Source organism: Geotrypetes seraphini, chromosome 1, assembly GCF_902459505.1.
Source record: "Geotrypetes seraphini chromosome 1, aGeoSer1.1, whole genome shotgun sequence".
Taxonomy (NCBI): Eukaryota; Metazoa; Chordata; class Amphibia; order Gymnophiona; family Dermophiidae; genus Geotrypetes; species Geotrypetes seraphini.
This window is the reverse complement of record NC_047084.1, coordinates 389,406,433-389,421,013: the sequence shown is the minus strand read 5'-3', so window position 1 is coordinate 389,421,013 and position 14,581 is coordinate 389,406,433. Positions and strand designations below refer to the sequence as shown.

Genomic DNA, 14,581 nt, shown 5'->3' with positions numbered 1-14,581 from the left:
TCAGCCCCCCTCCCTGCAAGGCTCTGCACTCATTCTCATTCCCTACCAGGCTCTGAACCAAGCCCCCTTCCCTGCCAGGTTCTGAATACTATCCCCCCTCCCTGCCAGGCTCTATACCCTGTCCCACCTTCCTTCCCTGTACCCTCTTCCCACTAAAAAGAGCCAACCTCATCAGTGATGTCACAATGGCTTGATTGTCCCATACTCCCCTCTGCCCTCCAACCCAGCCAGCAGATTAACCCTTATCCTTAACTGAAACCACCTAGTGGTAGGCCGGGACAGGAGAGATCCCTCCCGTCTCTTGCCCCGGCCGACACTAATAATTACCACCCTCCCTCGCGTACCTTTTCCCTGGTGGTCCAGCAGTGTATCCCTCCTGCTGATTGCAAAGCTAGTAGTCAGCGGCGCACCCGGGCCAGCACGCAGGAGCGAGCTTTTCGTGCTCCTGGTTGGAGAACTGGTGGCAGCTTATCAATGAGCGATGCAGGGCCGGGAGCACGAAAAGGTACGTGAAGGATGGTAATTATTAGTGTCGGCCGGGGTGGGAGATGGGAGGGATCCCTCCTGTCCTGGCCTAAGGCAGGCCTACAGGAAGTTCAGAAGGGTTTCGGGTTGTCACTAGGGGATGACCCGAATATAGGACAAGACCCCCAATTTTGGGACACTTTTTTGGCCCAAAAACCTCTATACGGTATACAAATCGCAACTGTCCATACTCTGTCAAACTTCTCCCCAAACACATCTCCTCTGAATTTATATACAAATATTGTATGTGCCTAACTGTACCCCACAAACTTTTTTGCATGAAATAGTTTGATAAGAGGCCTTTTATGGAAATATACTGAAGAACTTTAGAATTGTAGTGAAAGACTACATTTACATACCAGAAAAGAAACTTGAAAAGCTTGAGCAAATTGTTAAATACCACTGCCGTGTCTTGCATTGTAAGTAAGCACAAATGTCCTGAATCTATAAACATTGTTTAACTTGTAGGCGTCTTTAGAGCAGTTGTCAATTATCGGCTAGGCGCCATTTATAGAATCGGTATCTGAGTTGTCCTATGCACAAGGGGACGTTGAATATTTAAGCACACTGCTATTTAGGCCAGGGTTTTCTTGTCCTAAATGAGTATACCTAAGTCAAGCCATGCCCAAAATCTGCCCAAATCCACCCCTAACCATGCCTACTTTCTGGTAGGTGCCTTTGTGTAGACGCCAACCGAGGAGATATAGGCACCGATCAGAAAATTAATTTTTTAATGGTGCTGTTTAATTATAAGCGCTGATTAAGAAAAATTAAGTTAGGTGCCTTGATCGGCTCAGCACACCCAACTTTTAGGCATCTTTTATAAAATCATTCCAAACTTCCTATGGCATAAGACTTTTTTTCTCATACCCCTGTGAGATTTGTTTTGCATTCTGATATCCTTTGATCAGCCTTTGGTGCTAGTTTGAAAAGATCAGTTTACTGCTTCTCATTTCAAAAAGTAATTGATATCCGTATCATTCTTGCTACCACTTTTCTCTTCAAAGCCAGCAGCTTTTCTACATTGCCAATCCAAAGCCAGCTGCTTTCTGCACCGTATGCTCACTTAGTGGCAAATGCTTTTGGGGTTCTTCTGGATGGAAATAAAATTGGAGAGAAAAAAAAAGGGTCACTATTCAAAGCGATTTAACCAGCCAGAAACAGCTTCTGGCCAGTTAAATCATTTGTTTGAGGCTATCCGCTGATATTCAGTGGCACTTAACCTGATAGTGCCATTGAATTTCATCACAGACCACTAAACTCAAAGCCAGATATTGTGTGAGTAGTCTGGGGGCAGAATTGACATTTGTGTGGATAAGTGCAGATTTTCAGCACTTAACAGTCTAAGTTTAGATTAAACCACATAAAAGTCAGTCCTGTGTTTTTTGCAGTGTCACTTAGGCTGTTAAGTGCTGAATATCGCACATAACCACATATGAGATAACTAGCTGCATAAACCAGGATATTCAATGCCGTCTCCTGGACATGACCCAGCATTGAATATCCAAGGATAACACCAGCAACGGTTAAAAAAAAAACCCCCACTCATTGCTATCTACCCCGAAGGTAAAGTAATTGAAGCAGAAGAAAAGAGTCACAGGATTGGTTAGAGGCTGCAAAATTAAGAAAGGTACTATAGGGAATGAAGAAGGTGAAGAGAAAGTGATGAGGTAACTGCATGAGGAAAGAGGAAAAGAATTAGAAGACAAAAGTACAGTATGTGCAAAATGAGTAAAGACAAAATGAACAAAAGAGAAAAATGCCTGTATGCATGCAAATAAAGATTGGAGAAATATGTACTGATATTTTAAAGTCATATCAATCTTTCTTGAAAATGGAAACATATGAATATTAACAACAGCAATTACAATGATAAACTGGGTCTATCTTAGGGAGTCATGTGATGACTGCAGTGTGAGCATGACTCATCCCATGAAGGCTCCCTCACCTTCTCCACTAATTTGCTACAAATTGCAATATGGCCTATTAATATTGGTGATTTCATCAACTGGAGTTGTGCTTCATCTCCCCTGGACTTCTCTGAGATGTCTTGGGAACTTTACTGTGGTGGTTATGGCCAGCAAATCAGAGATGTCAAACTCTGACCCACGGTGAGTTAAAAATTGGCCCAACAGACATTTTCAGCTTTATACTCAATCTGGCCCACAGGCACGAACCGCTGCTGCTTCTGCTCTTTACTCGTGTCTGCCTTCGTCTGATCTCCTCTTCAAAGCAACCTGCTGAGGATCGTTGGTTGGCTGTAGCGAACCTCGCAGGCCGTTGTCAACCTCGGTAGCACGTTCCCTCTGACGCAATCCTGTATGTCAGAGAAGGGCGGGATCGTGTCAGAGGGAACGTGCTACCGAGGTTGACGGAGGCTGCGAGGTTTGCTAAAGCAGGCCAGCAATCCTTAGCAGGCTGCTCTGAAGAAGAGACCAGGTGAAGCCAGACACGCATGAAGAGCAGGAGCAGCAGCCGCTGCTGGTTGGCCAGAGGAGACCAGGAAACCGGGATGGAGAGAGAGTAAGAACGACAGGCCAAATATGAAGGTGAAACTGGGAAAACGGGGGGAAAACATGCAGGCCTTTGGGACGGGGGTGGGCCCTGGTGTAGAAGTACCCAGAGGGAGAGAAGGAGGGGTCCAGATGTGCATGTGCCGGACTTAGGAAGAATGAGGGAAGAATAAGGATACAGACATTTAGGGACACAAATAGGGATACTGAATACTGCAGGAAACAGTGACCAAGAAAATGCTAGATCAGGGGTGGGTGAAGAATGACAAAGGGAGATCATAAGCATGGAAAGAGGGAATAAGGACACAGAATGGATACTGGACATGTGGGAGGGGAAATCAGGAAGGAAAGGGAAAGATGCTCAATGGAGAGGGGCAAGAGAGGAAATGCTGACCAAGGAAGGGAGGGATAGAAAGAGAGGCAATGGGCTAATGATTCCACCTCCAAAGCAACTCTTAACAGACTTCCTTTCAAAGGGCAGTATTTGTTCTGGAAAGGACTAGATGATCTCATAATAATAATAATAATTTTATTCTTATATACCGCCAAAGCCATGGAAGTTCGAGGCGGTTTACAGCAAGAAGCGCTGGACAATCAGCAAAGAGGTTACAATCAAAGTCAACAATACAGTCTTACATAATGAAAGAATTGGAAAGCTATATAGTTCTTAGGGTTACTGGTTGACTAAGTGGAGCTGTATAGATTCTTAGTTTACAAATCGATTGAACAAACTCGTTTTTACCAGTTTTCTAAAATTGAAGTAGGATGAGGAGAGCGTGATAACGTTTCTAAGCCAATCGTTCCATTTGCCTGCCTGGAAGGCAAGAGTTCTGTCCAAGAATCTTTTGTAGTGGCAGGCTTTTATTATCGGATAGGTGAACAGATGTATTCTTCATGTGGGCCTAAAAGAACTTGCCAGATTAAAATGGGAAACTAGGTAAGTGGGGGCCAGACCAAATATTGAGAACTTAAACAGGATTTGCGCCTGTAGGGGCAGCCAATGGAGTTTTTGATAGTAGGGGCTTATGCGTTCCCATTTCTTCAGTCCAAAGATCAGTCGAACTGCCGAAATTTGAATGACTCTGAGTCTTAGAATGGTTTTTTTGAAGGATCCCAAGTAAATAATGTTGCAATAATCGAGCAAGCTTAGGATGGAAGATTGAACCAGTAAGCAGAAGGATGCTGCATCAAAGTATTTTCTGATGGTTCTGAGTTTCCATAGTACCGAAAAGCATTTTTTAACCAATAAATCTGTGAGAGCATTTAGGGTGAGGTGGTGGTCCAGGGTGACTTCCAGGATTTTAATGGAGTGGTCAATAGGGAAGTCCTGACCATTCAAGGAGATCGATGAGTCTTTGATTTTGTCGTTAGGGCTTGCCAGGAAAATTTTAGTTTTGTCAGTGTTGAGCTTCAATTTGAATTCGGTCATCCATAGTTCAATTTGCTTTAGAATGGATGATAGATGAATCTTAGTCTTGGAGGTCAGAGTAGTAAGGGGAATAACAATGGTGATATCATCTGCATAGATATAAAATTTAACTTTTAAGCTTTGTAGTAAGTTCCCCAATGAGGCAAGGTAGATGTTGAACAATGTAGGGCACAGGTGTCGAAGTCGGTCCTCGAGGGCCGCAATCCAGTCGGGTTTTCAGAATTTCCCCAATGAATATGCATTGAAAGCAGTGCATGCACATAGATCTCATGCATATTCACTGGGGAAATCTTGAAAACCCGACTGAATTGCAGCCCTCGAGGATCGACTTTGACATCCCTGATGTAGGGGATAGAGGAGAGCCCAGCGGGACTCTGCATGAGTTTACCCAACTAAAGGATTTTTTATTGTCACTATAGGCTTGATATGACCGTGTGCTCAAAAAAATTCCAAAACCATTTTAACACGTTACCCAAAATACCAATTGACTCCAGACAGTCAATCAGAATAGCATGGTCAACCAGATCGAAGGCACTACTTAGGTCTAGTTGCAGAATAAGAGCACTGGTACTCTGACTGAATAAGGTGTGGAGGAAGTCCAGTAGAGATGCTATGACAGTTTCAGTGCTGAATCCAGAACGAAAACCAGACTGATTGTCTTGCAGTATGCTAAATTTGTCCAGATATATTACTAGTTCCTGGTTGACCAGTCCTTCCATTAGCTTAACGAATAAGGGAGTGCTCGCAATTGGTCTGTAATTAGATGTCAGTTTGGTAGATTCTCTAGGGTTTTTTACAATTGGGGTGATCAAAATCTGGCCTAAATCCTCAGGGAAAGTATCAGTTAGTAAGAGAGAGGGGAGCCAGTTGTATAACTTGGCTTTAAATGAGACTGGAGCAACTTCCATAATGTTTGGGGGGCAGCAGTCTAATCTGCAGTAGGAAATGGCGTATTTTGGGTAATATTTGGAGAATTGTTGCCAGGATGGGGTAGTGAAATTATTCCAGGTCATATCTACCCTAGGATCATCTTTGTGTTGGGCAACTGGGTAGTTCAAATGGTTGGTTGAGGAGCCAGCTAGTTTGGATCTCAAATTGATGATTTTGTTGTTGAAAAATTCAGCCAGATCATCTGCAGATGGTGGGGTATCTAGGGTAGAGCATGAGAAGGCCTGTATGTCATAAAGATTGTTGACTAATTCAAAGAGATTTCTACTGTTGGTGTTCGGCGATCCGATTTTTTGGGCGTAAAAGTTCATGCGCTTCTTTATTATTAGTTTTTTGTATTCGTTTAATTTTAGTCTCCAATTAGACCTCCCCACACTGTCCCTTGATTTCAACCATTGTTTTCGAGTTTCCGTAACTCCCTTTTCATATTTCCTAACTCGGTATCGTACCAGCCATCCAGATTCTTGTTTCTTATTTTTCTTAATTTAGTGGGGGCCATTTTGTTTAATATCAGCGTACTCATGTTGGTCCAAGAGTCCACCGAAAAGGAGTCTGAATTTGGGCTAGAAGTTAAGTCATAGTGTGACCAGAATTCTACTGGGTTCACCATACCTCTGCTAGCTATCATTTTATTAGGTCTTTTTGCCATCTTGGGTTTGGTTTGGGAGCGTCTTACTTGCCAGCTAAATTGGAAACTGCATAAATAGTGGTCTGACCAAAGAGAGTCAGTCCATATGGCTTGGTTCCAGTAGATCTTGGGATTGGCTAGTTCTTTGGTGGAAAAAGTAACAAGATCTAGCTGGTGGCCTTTTTGATGGGTTTTTTCTGGAGGTGACCCAAAGAAATCTAGTGAAGAAATTAAGGATATTAGATCTTTGGAGTCACCCTGCTCTGTCTGCTCTAGGTGAATGTTTAGATCACCTGTCAGTAGGTTGTGTGGGCCTATTGTAGAGTTTGTAAGGAGGAATTCGTAGAAAATGTCTTTGGCTGCGGGCCATTTCTTAGGAGGAATGTAAAATAGGGTAATTATTAGAGCATCTTCTAAATGATCTGTCCAGAGTTTACAGGAAATGATTTCAAGGTCCGCTGAGGAATTTGAGGTTAGGATTGTGGACTTGAATGATTCTTTTAAGATGATAGCAGGTCCTCCCCCTTTACCTCTGCTTCTAGGTAGAGATAAAATTTTAAACCCAGGAGGTAGACAGTCGCGTATAATAATGTCATTATCTGAGACCAACCAAGTTTCAGTTAGAAGAACAAAATCGGGGTTGGCTTCTTCCAGCCAGTCTTTGACCAGCTGTGACTTGTTCCTAATAGAACGTATATTTAAGTAGGAACCGTGAAGATTTTGATGGTAAGGAACGTCGGTGGTTACAGAATAGGTAATCTTTCTCAGTTTCCGCTGTCTTTTACAATTAGGTCTGCTAGGTTTTTGTGAGGGGGGTACAACCGGGATTTGGAAGGGACCCCATTCTGAACAGTCATATAGAGAAGGATTACCAGCTCTAAGATGTTCTGAATTAGTTGGGCGAGATCTTATAAGTACTGGGATAGGGATAGCAAAAAATGCAGCAACTGATCTGCTTTTGTAGCAGATCCAATAGACCATAAGGACCCAAATCAGATAATTAGTTAAGAGAGCCATCTTATATAGAGTAGTTAAAGAGACTGAAAGGCTTAAGAGAAGTAAAGCTAGTAGATTAAATCATGCAGAGAATAGGTTAGGAATTGTCCGGAGTAATCATGCAGATACTTTATGTGGAAAAGTCATGCTAATGGTTTTGCTGGAGTAGTCATGCAAATACTTATCAGATTTATTCCAGTCCGTGGGCCTGCGGGGGTCTTCCAGGGCAGAAGTAGCAGTCCCCGAGTAGCTGGGGGAGGAGGCGGCCTGTTGTTTGGACGTGCCAGGCCACAGGAGGTGAGGAGCTGTAGAGCAAGGAAGCTTGGTTATGACCAGTGTAGTGAATCGTTGACCCAAAGCCTTGCCTAACAGCAGGCCCGGAGTATCTAGAGGCACTGAGCGCTCTAATTTTCCTTGCTCCAGGTATACAATAAAAATACAGCTTTCAACATATAAAGCAAGGTTAGTATTTGATGATTAAAAATGACATGACAAACTCAGACAAAGACTGATGGGAACAGATGGAAAAAGGGGCCTATTTGGATCACCAGGGGGCACCAAGAATGCCCCTCTGTGTCTAGAAGCCCGCTTGCTCTTCAGTTCAGTTGAGCGAAATACCATCTGCAGGCACTTTTGGTGGCACACATAGTAAGAGTGGACAATGTCCAAGCTGACTTCCTCAGCAGACAGACCTTAGATCTGGGATTGTGGACGCTGTCAGTGACAACATTCCAAGCCATGGTTCGTCACTGGGGTCGGCCACAATTTGACCTCATGTCTATGGCTAAGAACTAAAAGGCAAACAGATTCTTCAGTCGAACATACCAGCCTGGAAACATGGTTCTGGATGCTCTGGTCCAGCCAGTGCCGTAGAGCATGCTACTATATCTCTTTCCTCCATGGCCTATGATAGGCCGAATCCTTCAAGGATCGCAAGTCATCAGGGTGAGGTCATTCTAGTTGGTCCAGATTAGCCACGCAGACCATGTTACATGGATCTGGTGCATCTTCGGATGGGTCTCAAGCTACAGGTGCCTTCTTTCCTGGGGTCCAATACTCAGAGGATCTGGATCGCTGTGCTCTTAAGGCTTGGCTTTTGAACACAAAGCATTAGCGCATAAGGCAGAGGTGTCAAAGTCCCTCCTCGAGGGCCACAATCCAGTCAGGTTTTAGGATTTCCCCAATGAATATGCATGAGATCTATTAGCATACAATGGAAAGCAGTGCATGCAAATAGATCTCATGCATATTCATTGGGGAAAACCTGACTGGATTGCGGTTCTCGAGGAGGGATTTTGACACCTGTGGCGTAAGGGGTACTCAGAAGTGGTCATTACCACTCTCCTCATAGAAACATAGAAAGATGACGGCAGAAAAGGGCTATAGCCCATCAAGTCTGCCCACTCTACTGACCCACCCCATTAAGTCTGAGTGCTGCTCGACCCACGTAGGGATCCCACGTGGATGTCCCATTTATTCTTAAAGTCGAGCACGCTAGTGGCCTTGATCACCTGCACCGGTAGTTTGTTCCAGTGATCCACCACCCTTTCTGTGAAGAAATACTTCCTGGTGTCACCACCAAATCTCCCTCCTCTGAGTTTGAGCGGGTGCCCCCTTGTGACTGAAGGTCCCTTAGGAAAGAATATGTCGTTTTCCACCTCGACACGACCTGTGACGTACTTAAATGTCTCAATCATGTCACCCCTCTCCCTGCGCTCCTCTAGAGAGTAGAGCTGCAACTTGCCCAGTCTTTCCTCGTATGAGAGACCCTTGAGTCCGGAGACCATCCTTGTGGCCATTCGCTGGACTGACTCAGCTCGAAGTACATCTTTACGGTAATGTGGCCTCCAGAATTGCACACAGTACTCCAGATGAGGTCTCACCATGGTTCTGTACAGTGGCATTATGACTTCAGGTTTACGGCTGACGAAGCTTCTATTGATACATCCCATCATTTGCCTTGCCTTGGATGAGGCTTTCTCTACTTGTTTGGCAGCCTTCATGTCTGCACTGATGATTACTCCCAAGTCCCGTTCTTCTGAAATCCTAGCTAGTGTTTCTCCATTCAAGGTGTATGTTCTGCATGGATTTCTGCTGCCGAGATGCATCACCTTACACTTCTTTGCGTTGAAGCCCAGCTGCCATGTTGAGGACCAGTTTTCCAACTTGATCAGATCCTGCGTCATACCATCCGTGAGATTGCTTTCACTTACTATATTACACAGTTTGGCGTCGTCGGCAAACAGCGCTACTTTTCCCTGAAGCCCTCAGGTCAAGTCCCTTATGAATATGTTAAAAAGGGATGGTCCCAGGACTGAGCCCTGCGGCACTCCGCTAGTCACCTCTGCTAGTCACCTCCTCAAGTCTAAGAAGCTGACCACGGTCACGGCCTATACTAAGGCGTGGCAGACGTTCCAGCTCAGGAAAGGTGGAGCCATTTTCAGCTCCGGTTTCTGTGGTGTTAGCTACGGCGGAGTATCCAAGAGATCGTTTCATTATTGATGTTCTTGTGCACAGGCTGAATTTTTTGTCTGCAGTTTTATCCGATACCTTATCCACCTGGGACCCCTGATGAAGGCGTGTTTACCGAAACACGGACTGTGTCGGGTTCTCTGGTTTAGTTCAAGGTGGTAACATTAACCACAGTCATGATTTTGGTTTAATAAATTTAGCCTGTGTCAGGTTCTCTGGTTTAGTTCAAGGTGGTAACATTAACCACAGTCATGATTTTGGTTTAATAAATTTAGCCTGTGTCGGGTTCTCTGGTTTAGTTCAAGGTGGTAACATTAACCACAGTCATGATTTTGGTTTAATAAATTTAGCCTGCTTCTTTGTACAGCTGTCTGCAGTTTTCTTTGTTTTTAGCTTTACACTCTTGTCAGGCTGGGTTTCATTCAAATCATTCCACCAAACACACTCTCCTTGGACTGCTAAATCACATTAGACAGATAATGGATAGTGGCTGATGTTGTCCTGTTCTCTTTAGATATGTCAGCAGCCTTTGATCTGGTTGAACACGACATTTTGCTTCAACATCTAGATCAGTGTTCTTCAACTGCCGGTCTGCCGACCGATGTCAGTCCGCAAAAATTTCTTGCCAGTCTGTGAAGGATTCGGGTCTTCACAAACTGCACACTAGGCAGGAAGAGAGGCTGTGGTGCCAGCGTCAGCTGACTTGCAACTTCCTGTTGCCGTCGCGTATGCCGGGACTGCTACCTTCGCCAGGCCTCCTGCCCTATATGTCTCTGCACCTCCAGGCCAGCTTCAGCAGGCCTGCTTCGATGATGCAGTGTGGGCCAGCCTACCAAAGGCCCCGAGGCTGCCTCATGAAACCACAGCTAAACTACTGCTTAAGGGCAGTTGTGTGCCGAAGTTAAAAGCACACAGAGCTGCCGCTAGGCTAAAGAGAGGAAACATTTGCTGGAGAGGGAAAGAGGGGAGGGAAGGGAGAAGGGGTACTCTTGGACAGGGGAGGACGGAGGGGAAGAGGTACTGTTGGACAGGGGAGGAAGGGGTACTACTGGACAGGGGAGGAAGGAAAAGCTGGCAGGGAGATTAGAGGATGAGTTAGGATGGAATGGAGAAATCGTATGAGGGAAAGGGGAGAAACAGAGGAATGAGAAAGTAAAGAGATTGATGTTGGGAAGGGGGTCAGATGAGAAATAAGGAGAGAGGGACAAAGATGCTAGATCTGGTGTAGGAGAGATAAAAATGAGAGCAGAATGAATCATAAAAAGGAGAGAGAGGGCACAGGCTGGATGGAAAGGGGAAAGGGGCTTAGAAAGAAGGTAGATACCATGTGGAAAGGGGAGATGCTGGATTGAAGAGAGTGAAAAGACGATGCAAGCAAAAACCAGAGATGACAAAAGGTAGAAAAATTAATTTTATTTCTATTTTGTGATTAGAATATATCAGATTTGAAATATGTATCCTGCTAGAGCTGGTGTTTGACATAACTGGGGGCTCTTTCTGACCAGGGGGCATTTGCCCTAGTTGCACTCCTCTTAAAACTATTCCTGTCATGTGTGATTGCGGTATTCTGTTAGTATGATATTTCTTTGTACCATTCTGTAATAATTTGGCTTATTCAGTTTTCTTGATAGTAGAGGGGATATATGTGAAGGGGAGAGGAGACAGGGGTTTTGTTGATCTTTGCTCTGTATTATTTGTATTTATCATCAAATATATTTTATTGAGCTCGATAGAAAAAAGACAAAATGGGCAGACAAAACAGCAATACAAGCTCAAAGTATCTAAACCTTCAACGGTACCCCCCCCCCCCCCCCCACCCACCCACCACACCCCCGGTCCTCCTTCCGAAAACAAACCCTAGAAGAAACTACAAAACATCAGTATATGGGAGCCAACATATTAACAATTAAGCAAGCGGCTCGTGCCACTGGTGTCAGTGTACTCCAAAAAGGTTCCCAAGTATGCTGAAAGGAGCGCCCTGGGAAAGATGAAAAATCCAACATAGTAACATAGTAGATGACGGCAGATAAAGACCCGAATGGTCCATCCAGTCTGCCAAACCTGATTCAATTTAAAAAATTTTTAATTTTTTCTTCTTAGCTATTTCTGGGCAAGAATCCAAAGCTTTACCCTGTACTGTGCTTGGGTTCCAACTGCCAAAATCTCTGTTAAGACTTACTCTAGCCCATCTACACCCTCCCAGCCATTGAAACCCTCCCCAGCCTATCCTCCACCAAACGGCCATATACAGACACAGACCGTGCAAGTCTGCCCAGTACTGGCCTTAGTTCAATATTTAATCTTATTGAACACATCTCAGCATTCCCACATCAGAAGAGTGATCATCTGGCAGCACCACAGAGAGTAGTCTGGAGCATCCTGGTCCAGCTATTTAAGTAGGATACATTTCAAGGCAAGAAGAACTGTCCACTTGAGAAAAGCATCAGCCCCCCTGATACAAGGGGAAAAGTGGGGGACAGCTCCAAATAAAACTAAGGGAGAGCGGTGAATAGTAATAACCAAAATGCGCTCCACAAAGCAAAAAATTTCATCCCAGAAAGAGGTAATAGCTGTGCAAGTCCAAAACATATGTCCCAGGCCTGCCTCAGGGGTCTGACATCTGGGACAGGCAGCTGACTCCCGGAATCCGGAGAAGTAAGCCCTTTTAGATGAAATATACAAGCGAAGAACAAGCTTATAATGTTGTTCCCAAAAAGTAGTATATTTACGATAGATAGGTAACCTGCGAACAGCTTGTAAAATCACTTCTTCAGAGAGGTCTACAGCAAGGTCAGGTGCCCATGAATCCCTCAATCTAGAATGGTCAAACAAGGGGGACTCATCTTTCAAATGACGATGATGAAATTTAAGGAGAACAGGGAGTTGGGAAGCAATAGTAAAGGCTGTAGACAGCAGCTCCTGACAAGGAGCCGTAAGGGAACCAAAAGATAAAGAATTAAGATAATGTTGATTTGCATATACGCAAAGTAATCAGTGGGTGGTAAATCAAATTCCTCCCGTAACTGAGGGAAGGACTTGATCTTCCCATCATCATCAACCAATTGGAACACATAATGAATGCCCCTTGTTTCCCATCTAGCAAAACTCAAGCCATTAACCCCTGCAGGGAAATTACTGTTGAAACGAATAGGCAGAAAAGGAGTAATTGTTGGAGTAACAGAGTGAATTTTACAGACCCAATGCCAAGCCTTACGCAAAGAGCGATGAAGAACCTTACTAGTGACAGGCTCAGGAGAAGAAGTAGGTATAGAATGGAGATATGCACTAAAATGAAGAGTCCAAAAACAGAAAAGTTCTAAAGAGGTATTAGTGAAAACAGGAGTTCCCCGAAATAAAATCATTAATATGACGCATGCCACAACTAACAGTTAAGTATCGAATATTCAGCAAACCCAAGCCACCCTTGTACCACGGTGTTGCCGCCAACCGGTAAGGTAGTCGAGCCCTCTTGCCCAATCAAAGAAAACGCTGAACCAAACGCTCCAGACGGCGCTCATCTCGGGAAGTCAAGTAAAGAGGAAGCACCTGAAAGACATACAGCCAGCAAGGGATAATGAGCATGTTGTTTAAATGTACACGGCCGAGGAGTGAAAATGGTAGACCTCTCCAGAGCTGCAGTTTATTCTGAAGGGCCTGAAGCAATGGCTCCACGTTCAAAGAATACAAACAAGAGAGGTCCAACGGGATAAGTACCCCTAGGTATTTCAATGTGGAGTCTGCCCACGCAGAGGAAAGATACCCCTCCATGCCTTACGTACCTCAAGATGAGAGGGTAGAGCAGTCGACGTATCCAAGTTGAGAGAAAGACCAGAGTAGAATCCAAATTCAGAAATGAGGTCTAACGCTACAGGGAGAGAATCCTCAGGCCTAGTACGAATAAGAAACATGTCGTCGGCGAATGCCAAAGTCTTCAATTCAATCCCGGAGACTGTCAGGCCCTGCACCTCCCCAACCCCACGAAGAGTACAGAGTAAAGGTTCCAAAGATAAAAGAAAGAGCAAGGGAGAGAGGGGGCAACCCTGCCTAGTGCCCCGAAGAATAGAGAAGGAATCCGTTCGCGTCCCGTTAACCAACAAGGAGGCCATCGGATTAGAGTAGAGAGAACGCACTGCAAATAGATAAAAGCCACCTAGCCCAACATATTCAAGGGTACGATACATAAAGGACCAATGGACACTATCAAAGGCCTTAGATGCATCCAAACTAATAAACACAGCTGGAATATTGCGAGTTTGACAGTGAGCTAGAGCAAATAGGACCTTACGAACATTACAGACGGATTGGCGGCCACGAACGAATCCCACTTGGTCCCCATGAATGAGCGAGGGAAGGTGCGGCACAAGACGGTCAGCGAGCATACGAGAAAGAAGCTTAAGATCCACGTTAATCAAAGAAATAGGACAATAAGAACTGGGATCGTCAGCCTCCTTGCCAGGTTTCAAAAGTAAAGTAATAAGCGCCTCATTAGCATGACGAGGAAAGGAGCCTCGGGCAATAGCAGAGTTAAAGTAGGCCAACAAAGGACCACAAAGACGAGGGGAAAGAATAAGCCATCAGGGCCCGGAGCCATACCATATCGGAGAGCTTTAATAGCAGATTCAAGTTCCACTGCTCTGAATGGACTATTAAGAGAAGACACTACGTCTTCTGAAAAACAAGGGAGACCCGAGGACCGAAGATATCCACTAACAATTCTGAAGACACATCGTCAGGTGCGTCATACAAATGTTGAAAAAAATCAAAGAGGACCCCCGAAACTTCTGACATACGTGTCACCCTACCCCCATTCGGGGTACGAAGAGTCAAAATCGATTGCCTACAAGAAGCAGTGTGTACTAAATGCGTCATGAGTCGACCGGGTTTATTACCAAAATGAGCAAAAGTTCAAGTTCACGTTTATTTGATAAATCGCCTATATAAAACATTCTAAGCGATGTACAATTTAAAAACAAAATATGTGGAAACAAACAATCTTGGGACAGATTAAAAACAAAACACATAAATTATTAACAGCATGTATAAAGCAAGAAAAAAGAACAAACTCTAGAA

General features: G+C 44.4%; 1 protein-coding gene across 4 annotated transcripts in view; it reads left to right on the top strand.

The window, feature by feature from the left end:
- ZCCHC7 (zinc finger CCHC-type containing 7) overlaps positions 1-14,581 on the top strand; it is a 489,275-nt gene that overhangs the window by 440,872 nt on the left and 33,822 nt on the right. The gene's annotated exons all lie outside the window — the stretch shown is intronic.